Source organism: Neofelis nebulosa, chromosome X, assembly GCF_028018385.1.
Source record: "Neofelis nebulosa isolate mNeoNeb1 chromosome X, mNeoNeb1.pri, whole genome shotgun sequence".
In the NCBI taxonomy this organism is placed as follows: domain Eukaryota; kingdom Metazoa; phylum Chordata; class Mammalia; order Carnivora; family Felidae; genus Neofelis; species Neofelis nebulosa.
Genome location: NC_080800.1, coordinates 84171429 through 84181443, shown reverse-complemented (window position 1 = coordinate 84181443; position 10015 = coordinate 84171429). Strand labels below are relative to the sequence as shown.

At 38.0% G+C, this 10015-nt stretch overlaps 1 long non-coding RNA gene across 1 annotated transcript; it reads left to right on the top strand.

Moving 5' to 3' along the window:
- Positions 1-296: 296 nt before the first annotated feature.
- On the top strand, positions 297-9641 carry LOC131502901 (uncharacterized). The gene is made up of 3 exons (XR_009257239.1): positions 297-489; positions 938-1101; positions 8961-9641. It is a non-coding gene; the product is annotated as an uncharacterized LOC131502901 (long non-coding RNA).
- Positions 9642-10015: the final 374 nt, after the last annotated feature.

Sequence of the window (10015 nt, the reverse complement as noted above, 5' to 3'; positions counted from 1 at the left end):
CCCTGGGGCTCTGCATATTGATGATACTCTCCTAGTGTCTCTTCAAAGGAAGCAAAATTCTTGAAGACAGGGACATGTTTTGTTCCTTCAACACGGGGAGAGTTCCATAAATTGCTCAATCCCAGTCTGGTGCCTCTAATTACTATGATTTCTCACGTGATGGCCTGAAAAGTCAGGTGCTTTGCTTGCAACTATGGGTGACCAGGTAGAGGAGTGTGAAGAGGCATTATGGGTGTGGAGGTCTGGCCCACGCTTCGTGGTTGCCATAGAAACCTGACGTCACATGGCGACCGTGACGACTTTTTAATAGAGACAGAAGTGCCCTCCATAGCAGAGCAGGGGCCCGCCTTCAGGTGTTTGGGGGCGTTGTTGAGGGTGTGGGTCTCCGCGGTCGGGGATGAACCGCCCTGGGGTGGAAGGAGACAAAAGGATTCGGATCCAAGTTGCTTCGTTCTTGCCTTGGGAGTCGGCACGGCCGCTGTCTCGTAGGTAAAACCATTGGGAATCTCTCGCCGGACGCAGTTAGTGTGGGTCCTGCCCCAGGGGTGTCCTGGAGATGCTTTCCTTTAAAGACAGAGGCGCGGGAGTTAAGACAGATAAGGACTCTGAGCCCGAGCCCTCTATAAAATGGGGATGAGAATGCTTCACCCACAGGATTGCTGAAAACAGCCAGTGATACAAATGAGCGAGCTCATAGCCCTGTGGTTACTGTGTGCTCATGAATGTCTGTATGAATTCAGGCCATTTCTTACTTCTTTTCAACTTTGTTTTTGGAGGATAAATGAGAAAGGAGGAAAAAAAGGCTCCGTGAGAAGCCCATTAAAACATGTGGTTGTTACAATCACGACCCAGTTGTATCAGTGTAATTGCCACTAACCCAGTGTCTGGCATGGTGCTGAGCCCATAGTGATTGCTGGATCTGTTTCTCCCTGTGCAGCTCTTCATGCCGGTGGCCCAGCTCATATCAGGTGCGTGAAGAGGGCAGGTTCTGAGGATGTGTGTCCTGATGGCTGCTGAAGCTTCTACTCCAGGTTCAAGGTCAGCAGTTCTCAGGAGACCCCAACACTTCACACCCCTGGTGGAAATTGATGCCTGGCTCAAGTGAGTTAATAGTTCTGAGCAAAAAGTATGATGTGGAATAGCTCTTGTGAGATTCACAAAGTGGTCTAATGGGAGAAGAGTTTAGCAGGTGGAATTTCATTCCTTCAGCAGCTATATGATTTGTAGTAGCCCTTGAGGTCCATCTTAGAGAAACCCTTTTTTGCTGAAAAATAATTGTCTAGTTGGTGAAGGAAGTTTGTCTTTACCATGCATTTACAATAAATATACTTAAAATTTTCTCACCATATAAATAATAGGCAATTCTCATGTACCTCATAGATGGGTGTGGAAATATGCAGTTGTTAGATACTCATAGCAATTTGATATTGTAATATAGACTTCCCCCTGGTGATCAGAGTTTTCTTCCATTATATAATGACATTTTTAAAATTTAAATTAAATTAAATTAATTTCTATTTAATTTTATATTAAATATAATTTATTGTCAAATTGGTTTCCATACAACACCCAGTGCTCATCCCAACAGGTGCCTTCTTCAAATGCCCATTACCCACTTTCCCCTCTACCCTATCCCCAATCAACCCTCAGTTTCTTCTCAGTGTTCAAGAGTCTCTTATGGTTTGCCTCCATGACATTTTTTTAAAGAGCCAGAAATTTTCCAAGTATTAGTTTAAAATGTCAGTAACTAGAATGTACTATTTATTTTATTATTTCATTTTGTTTTGTTTTGCTTTTTAAATAGATTTCACACCCAGTGTGGGGCTCTAACTCATGAACTCGAGATCAAGTCACATGCTCCACCAACTGAGCCAGCCAGGTGCCCCTAGAACTTAATAATTTAAAAATCATTTGTTACCCTAGAGTTTGCCCTATTATAATGATACTCAACCACACCATGTTCCCTAAAATAACCAGTTACTCACTGATATCATTATGACTATTTTCTTAATAGTTTTTCTGTACTTTGGAAGGAAATGGACATTAGCTTTCCCTAAATATCTGGATATATTTCATTGGAAATGATTATTTCTGTTTTGGTTCTATGTACCATGGATCAATTTCACAAGATGTATAGGGTGGATCTGTTAATACTATAAGAACATAATCGTGGGAATCTTTCATTTAATTGCATCACAGAATTATGAATATATAAATACAAATATTTTATTCAGGTATGATTAATGTCAATATACTATACACATTTAAAGTTTTTGCTTTAATAATTTTTGATATGTATGCACTTGTGAATCCAATACTGCAGTCAAGATAATGAAAATAACCACCTCAAAAAACTTCTTCATATCCCTTTGTGCTCCCATCTACCTCCCTCCAGTCTTTCTCTTCCTTGTCACTCTTACCCCATTCTCAGGCAACCATGATATTCTGTCACTATGGATTAGGGTCATTTCCTATAATTTTATGTGAATGGAACCATACAATGTGTATTCTGTTTTGCCAATCTTCTTTCCTTCAACCTAATTATTTGTAGATTTATCCATTTGTTACATGCGTTAATATTTCCTTCCTTTTATTGCCTAATATTCCATTTTATGGATATACCACAATTTGTTCTTTCTGTTCACTTGGTAATAGGTGTTTGGGTTGTTTTCAATCTTATAAATGAAGCTGCTATGAACATTTAGACATGTCTTTGCTTGGACATATGCTTTCTCTCTCTAATGCTGAAGTGTATTTATTAAGAGGATTTGTAGGAACGCCTGGGTGGGTCAGTCGGTTAAGCATCTGCCTTCAGCTCAAGTCATGATCTCTCAGTTTGAGAGTTCGAGCCCCATGTCAGGCTCTGTGCTGACAGCTCAGAGCCCAGAGCCTGCTTCGGGTTTTGTCTCCCTCTCTCTCTGCCCCTTCCCTGTGCTCTCTCTCAAAAGAAAGAAATAAACATTAAAAAAAAAATAAGAAGATTTGTAAAATTAACTTTGTAAGAAAGTGTTAAACTGTTTTCCAACACGGTTGTACAATGTTTCATTGTCACCAGTAGCGTATGAGAGTTCCATCCTCCACAACTCTGTCAGGACTTGGTATGGTCAGTGTTTTTATTTTAGCCATTCTCAGAGGCATATAGTGGGATTACATTTTCCTAATGACTAATGATGTTCAGCATCTTTTCATTTGCTTACTTGACATTTGCATTCCTTCTTTGGTAGAGCATCTTTTCAAATCTTTTGCCCACTTATTTATTTGGTGTTGGTTTTCTTTGTATTGACTTTGCAAGGTTTTTTATTCTGGATACAAGTTCTTTATCAGACATAAGATTTGCAAATTTTTTTTTTGCAGTCAGAAGCTTGCCTTTTAATTCTTTCAGCAGTGTCTTTGAAAGAACAGAAGTTTTTATTTTATTTTATTTTATTTTTTATTTATTTATTTTTTTAAATTTTTTTTTTCAACGTTTTTTTTAATTTATTTTTGGGACAGAGAGAGACAGAGCATGAACGGGGGAGGGGCAGAGAGAGAGGGAGACACAGAATCAGAAACAGGCTCCAGGCTCCGGGCCATCAGGCCAGAGCCTGATGCGGGGCTCGAACTCACGGACCGCGAGATCGTGACCTGGCTGAAGTCGGACGCTTAACCGACTGCGCCACCCAGGCGCCCCAAAAGAACAGAAGTTTTTAATTTTGAGGACATATAAATTTTAATTTGTTCATTTTTGGTTTTTATATTGCTTTTGGTGTCATATCTAGGAAATTTTCACCTCACTTAAGGCCACAAGATTTTTTTCTTGTGTTTTCTTCTAGAATTTTTATAGTTTTAGCCCTTATACTTTTGTTAGTGATTCATTTTGAGTTGACTTTTGCATATGGTACAATATATGGATCACAGTTTATGTTTGTGTATATGGATACACACTTGTCTTGGAAGTATTAGTTGAGAAGGCTATCCTTTCTTCACTGAATTGACTTTGTAGGTTTGTCAAAAACCAGTTATCTATATATGTGTGGGTATTTGTAGACTCTTCATTTTGTTCCTTTGATATACATTTCTACATTTGTCCCAATAGCACATTGTATTGATTACTGTAGATTTATAATGAGTCTTAAAATAAGGTAATGCTTATTTTCCAATTGTCTTCTTCTTTTTCAAAGTTGTTTTCATAGTCTAGGCCCTTTGTATTTACACATGACTTTTAGAAAAAGCCTGTTAATTTCTTCTCAAAAAAAATGTATGCTAGGATTTTTTGGAATTGCATTTCATCTATGATCACCGTGGGGTGAACAGACATCTTAATGATATTGAAGGTTTTTTATAAAGGTTTATTTATTTATTTTGAGAGACAGGGTAGGGGCAGAGAGAGAGAGGGAGAGAGAGAATCCCAAGCAGACTCTGTGCTGTCAACGCAGAGCCTGAAGTGGTGCTCAATCTCACAAATGACCTGAGCTGAAATCAAGAGTCAGATGCTTAACTGACTGAGCCACCCAAGGCGCCTCATGATACTGAGTCTTCTGACCCCTGAAGATGATATGTCCCTCCTTTATTTAGGCCTTGTCTAATTTGTCTCAGCAATGTTTTGCACTGTTTAGAGTATAGTCCTTGCACATCAGTGGACATAATTATCTTACATAGATTACCTCTGTGTAGTTCATACTTTCTGATGCTGCTGTCAGCGGCAGTATTTTTTTTGCCCAGTTTTGCCTATCCCCTCATCCCTCTCCCCTCTGGCAACCACCATTTTTTTCTGTGTATTTATGAGTCTGTTTCTGCTTTTTTTGTTTGTTCATTTGTTTTATTTTTCATATTCCACATATAAGTGAAATCATATCATATTTGTATTTCTCTGACTTATTTCACTTAGCTTAATACTCTAGGTCCATCCATGTTGTGACACATAGCAAGATCTTATTCTTTTTTGTAGTTGAGTAATATTACTGTGTGTGTGTGGGTGTGTGTGCGTGTGAGTGTATAGCACATTTCTTTATCCATTCACCTATCATGGACACTTAGGTTGCTTTCATATCTTGACTGTTGTAGATAATGCTGCAGTAAATGTAGGGTTATTTACATCTCTTTAAACTAGTGTTTTCTTTTGGGGGGTGTAAATATCCAGTAGTGAAATTACTGAGTTGTATGGCAGTTCCATTTTTAATTTTTTGAAGAATGTCCATACTTTTTTCCACAGTTGCTGTACCAATTTACGTTCCCACCAACAGTTAACAAAGGTTCCCTTTTCTTCATATCCTTGACAGCACTTGTTATTTCTTGTCTTTTTAATATTAGGCATTCTGATGGATGTGAGGTGATATCGCATTGTGGTTTTGATTTGCATTTTCCTGATGATTAATGATGTTGAGTATCTTTTCATGTGTCTGTTGGCCATCTCTATGCCTTCTTTGGAAAAATGTCTTTTCAGGTCCTCTGCCCATTTTTTAAATCAAATTATTTGTGGGGTTTTTTTTTTTTGCTGTTGAATTGTATATGTTCTTTATATATTTTGGATATTAACCCTTTACCAGATATATTATTCACAAATATATTCTTCCATTCAGTAGGTTCCCTCAATGGTAGTATTTTTATTACATTTCCCAGGTATTACATTTTCACTGCACTGTCAGTAGCCAATTATTGCCAGGAATCTTTTTGGTTGAAAGCACAAGTTACTCTAAGTCAGAAAAGATACTTGATGCTTAACACCTGTATTAGTCATACTTCTCCAGAAGAACAGGATGATAGCATGTTTATATATAGATAGAGATTTATTTTAAGTAACTGACTCATGAGATTGTGGAGGGTTGGCAGGTCCAAAATCTGATAAGGAAGGCTGGCAGGCTGGAGACTGAGGAGTGAGTTACAGTTGGAGTCTGAAGGCTGTCTGCTAGAGAACCACAAGGTGCTGGTGTTGAGGATGAATTCCAAAGGCAGTTTCCTGGCAGAATCCCTTCTGGCTCAGGGGAAATCAGCTCTTTAGGCTGTTCAGGCCTTCAAGTGATTGGATGAGGACCACTCACCTTATGGCAGACTGCTTGACTCACAGATGATCCGTTTAAATGTATATCTTCTTCAAAAGTAGTCTCACAGAAACATCCAGAATGTTTGATCAAATATTTGGACATTGTGGCCCTGCCAAGTCGACACATAAAATTTATCCTCACAATATTCATTTGCCTAGATTTCTATATTAGCTTTTAGATGTTATTAGCAAAGTACTTAAACATAGGGAGAAAAATGTTCCAGAAAAAATTCTATAGGTCACCTCGAGAAAAATCAGTCACTAAAATGAAATAGATTAGTAGTGTTCAACCTTATATGTGTGGTTAAAATTGAATTGTGGAGTTTTCCTTATTTATCCCCAAATAAATCCACCTTGATGAATTTCTGGGTTCTTGGGTGATAAGAAAAGGAGGAGAGATTATGTATAAATGTGTGTGTGTGTGTGTGTGTGTGTGTGTGTGTGTGTGTATTGTTGAAGCTGTGAGGAATATGTATTATGAGGAATATGTGTGGTGAGTTACTGTGAGTTATGTCAGTTCTCCTCAGTTGCTAGCATGTAAGGAGACAAGTCAGGATGGTTGCTGTATGTTTTTTTTTTTTTTGAGCTTTTCTTGGCCAGCATGGTTACCATTGTGGCTCTGTGACTCCTGTGGGACTTGGTACAGCCTGAAAATGCATTTATGATTCTTATCTGAATCACCCATTACTATGATAGTTGTTAAGTGTTGCTTTTATAATTCTGTCATTCCTTCTAGATATATTAATTGACATTCAAATGTTGGGTAGAGCGTCCCATTGTCCCCTTTTATTTATCTATTTATTTATTTATTTATTCATTCATTCATTCATTCATTCCTTCATCCATTTATTTAACTATTATGCCTCATAGATTCTTATTTTGCTGAAAGGGTTACCATCTAGCATTATAATTATTTGTTTTGTTGGTCACATTGTCACAGAATTGGCCAGTTTTTCCCCTTCAAGTTAGCTTCTGTGTCCACTTGTTTCCTCCATAGAATTCTTTGAGCATAGATTTTGTTCTTTGAGCCTGAGTATCTCCCAATCTGTAGAAAGGAAGTAATAATGTCCATCTCAGATCATCACTTTAAGGATTTAAAGAAAAAAATCTGAAAATAACTTGAAAATAACAACCTATAGCATGGGGCATGTAGGAGGACCTCAAAATATTAGTTCCTCATTCTAATTTGCCTCCTTCATTCTGTCAACGTGATGCCCTGACATGAACATTATAGCATCACTACCAGAGAGAATACTTGGACATGAAACAGCAAGCAGGGATGAACCCACATTTCCATGATGTGAAGACTTCAGTGTCACTGATGTGTGCAGGGAGGGGGCTGTGGGATGGAGCTGCGGAAGAGGCACAGCATCTCTACATAGCTTCCAGTGACCTGAGTGGGGGCAGGTGAGAACATGCTCATACCTTTCCTCTGTGTTTCATATGCTTTCCCTTCCTCTAGCTTTCCTTTCTACCCCATGTGCTGTCAGGTGTTGTCAGCCTGATCCATCCTTTATTAAATTTTCAATCCACCTGTAAACTCAGGTTTTTTGTAGCTTAAAGATAATTGCTTAGATTTAAATTAATTTAACAGATATAAGGAGTGATGTTTTAATTCTATAATTTCTTCTGCATTTATTAGTTAGGATTCTATAAAACAAAACTCCTTTTGTCAACTACATGGTTACACTGTGGTATGGTCCACACAGAAGGTAAGGATGAATGCTTACTTCTTTTGCGCTGTGTCCACTTTTAATTTTTAAAAATTTTTAAAAATGTTTATTTATTGATTTTGAGAGAGAGAAAGCGAGTGAGCAGGGGAGGGGCAGAGAGAGAGGAAGAGAGAATTCCAGGCAGGTTCTGTGCTGTCAGCACAGTGCTCATTCTCACGAACCGTGAGTCAACACTTAACCGATTGAGCCACCCAGGCGCCCCCTATGTCCACTTTTTAAAATAATGGGTTGTTTTCCTTGGATCCTCGAAAGGTGAACAATGAGTTTGTTTTGTGTGTTGTTTCTTTTTCTTTAAGAATGTCATCATGAACTCTAGATGTTATATACTTGAGGTTTCAGTCTTTAGTCATTAATGTTTTTGATGTTCAATTGTTCTATCTTAGGCCTGTGGGAGCCTCTTTGGGTTGGCTTTTGTGTCTATGATATGCTTTCTGATATGAGCTGTTTGGTCCAGGGTCATCTGGAATCAGTTATTTCTTCAAGGAAACCTGGTTCTTTTAGGGGAAAATATTTTAGAGGATTAAGTCTGGGAACTAGAGATGCTCATTGCTACTGGCTTGGTCACTATTGATTGTCCTTTTTACTACATGGAGCCTGTAAATATGTATTATATTTTTGTGGTAATATACATCATCTCCTTCCATCCTGGGCTTATAGGTTCCTCTGTCACCTTATAGGTAATCATTTTTATCAGTTGATTTTTTTTTTTTTAATTTACGTCAAGTTAGCTTATAGTGCAACAATGATTTCAGGAGTATATTCCTTAATGCCCCTTACCCATTTAGCTCATCCCCCCTCCCACAACCCCTCCAGTAACTCTCTGTTTGTTCTCCATATTTAAGAGTCTGTTTTGTTTTGTACCCCTCCCTGTTTTTATAACATTTTTGCTTCCCTTCCCTTACATTCATCTGTTTTGTATCTTAAAGTCCTCATATGAGTGAAGTCATATGATATTTGTCTTTCTCTGACTAGTGACTAATTTTGCTTAGCATAATACCCTCTAGTTCCATCCACGTAGTTGCAAATGGCAGGATTTCATTCTTTTTGATTGTCGAGTAATACTCCATTGTATATATAAACCACATCTTCTTTATCAGTTGGGTTTTAACATTCCAGTTTTAAAAGATATAATTTGCAATATACATATATTAGTTTTCTCCCCTGCTCATTTTTTTAAATTTTTTAACGTTTATTTATTTTTGAGACAGAGAGAGACATAGCATGAGCAGAAGAAGAGCAGAGAGAGAGAGAGACACAGAATCCAAAACAGGCTCCAGGCTCTGAGCTGTCAGCACAGAGCCCGATGCGGGACTCGAACTCACGGACCGTGAGATCGTGACCTGAGCTGAAGTCAGACGCTTAACCGACTGAGCCACCCAGGCGCCCCCTCCCCTGTTCATTTGTAAAAGGTGCCATATTATACACCAGTGTTGTGCAATAAAAATTTCTGCAGAAATGAAAATATTCTGTATGTGTGCTATCCAACTTGGTAGCCGCTAGCTGCATGTGGGTGTACAGTGTCTAAAATGTGGTTATTGCAACTAAGGAACTGATTTTTTTAATTACACTTATTGTAACTAATTTAAATTTAAATAGACCTGTGTGGCTATGATTACTGTATTGGACAGAAACAGCTCTAAACATTTTTCTGCACCTTGCCTTTTTCACCAAACAATATATCCATAGCAGTACAGAGAGGGAGTCCTCATTGCTTTTCTTTCTTTTTCTTTTTTCTTTTCTCATTGCTTTTCTAGCTGCATAGTATGCCAGGATGTAGATGTGCCATAGCTTATTCATACAACTCACTATTGGTGAACAGCTGTTTGTTTCTAGTTTTCTGCTGTTATGAATTTTTCTTTAAGGGATAAACTTGTACGTATGCCTTTTCATTTTTTGTATTATTTCTTTAGGATAGATTCTTAAAAGAGAGATTAGTGGTTCTAAGAGGAAATACATATGTAATTTTACTAGAGAGCTCAAATTCCATCCACAGGGTTTGTACCATTTTATATTACCTTTAGTGATGCATGGGAATGCTGATTTCCTCACAGACTATCTAATTGGTGAGAAGAGGTAGGTTTTTTTCCCCCCTTTGAATGTCTTATCTTGAGTTAGGTTGGGCAATTTTAGATGTTTAGGGACTTTTTTGGTGAAATACTTGTTTGTGTGTATTGCTCCTTTGTTCTTTCCTGGTGTGTGTGTGTGTGTGTGTGTGTGTGTGTATGGATATTTCTCTCTTCATTTTTTCATGACTATCTATATA